Genomic DNA, 1,339 nt, shown 5'->3' on the forward strand with positions numbered 1-1,339 from the left:
TTTTGTACAGCAACAAACTCATTGATATACAAAGATTCAAAATGAATAAAAACCCTTCCAATTTGAAGCATAAGTAATGTACTCTTGCCGACACTTCTAGAATATTGTTTACTGTTCTTTTGCCTTTTGTCCTGTTTTAAATTTTATTTTAACCTCGCTATCGAACTTGTCTTCAGTAATGTGTTCACTCAGGTTTATAGTTTAGAGCTCTTTTAAGAATTGCTGATCAGTTAAATATGTTGAGACATTGTGCACTGCCAGCAGGGGTCTGAACTTATTGGGTTCTTCATACCTAATGCCCTTAAGCTGTGCTGTTTACTTGTGATTCTGTTTCAGTTATAACAGTGTTTGCTGTTGACCTGATTGATTTTATTTTTAATTTGTCTTGCTTGAGGTTAATTGTGTTACTGATTGTTTCTCTAATGGTTCTCGCATTTTGGTTGGTATCTGATTTAAAGAAAAGTGTGCTGGACTGTTTAGCTTTTGTTTGTTGAATGCGTTTCTGTACTTTCCTTTTAGGTTTTGCCATCGGGCCGGCAGCCGCAACCGCTGCAAATGAAAGTGAGAGGGGTTTATTTCCTGACTTTAGTCTCTGATTTTCGGATCTGAGCTCCGCTATTTCTTGTTCCATGCGCTGAATGCGTTCCTGGGCATCTGGTGCGTTTGCAACTGCTAGTTCTTTTCTCAGTGTTGCGATTTCTGTTCTGAGTTCATCATCTTGTCCATGAAGCCTTGCTTGACCTAGTGCGAGTGCCCAAGTTTTGTATCTAACCTGTGATGTAATTGTGGCTGACGCCCTTTTTTTGTTTTAGTTGATTCTGGAACTCCGCTAAGATCTCATCTACAGCGTTTAGCATTTTAGTTTCTATTTTATTTCTTTTGAGAATGAACTCTTCGCTGGTGTAACACCCTAAGGAACCCCAAAACCCAATTAGGAAAGACCATCATGATGTAAAGTAGGGAAAAGTTATCCTGACAGGGACGACAACTTTGCCGATGATATAACACCAGAAAGTCTTGATAAACATCAACATTAAGCATTACAGAGTGTGTTTTGCTAGAAAGGAAGAAGAAAGAAAGGTCATATTTAGTTATTTGCCAAACATCTAAGTAATAATTGCAAATTAATACCATGAAATTTAAGTCCAAAGAAATGTCGGTCAGAGAGAACTTTTATGTGGAAGAAATTCAATGTATCTACAATACTCATTCACGGAAAAAGTACGTCACTTGCTAGCTATCGTGCTATCAAGTCATACGAGAGCAGCCATTGCCATAGTTGAGCGAACGGAGCGCGACGAGATTGTTTTAGTTTCAAGAGTCGTTGTTACGTGACGTA

Source organism: Schistocerca serialis, chromosome 9 (assembly GCF_023864345.2).
Source record: "Schistocerca serialis cubense isolate TAMUIC-IGC-003099 chromosome 9, iqSchSeri2.2, whole genome shotgun sequence".
In the NCBI taxonomy this organism is placed as follows: Eukaryota; Metazoa; Arthropoda; class Insecta; order Orthoptera; family Acrididae; genus Schistocerca; species Schistocerca serialis.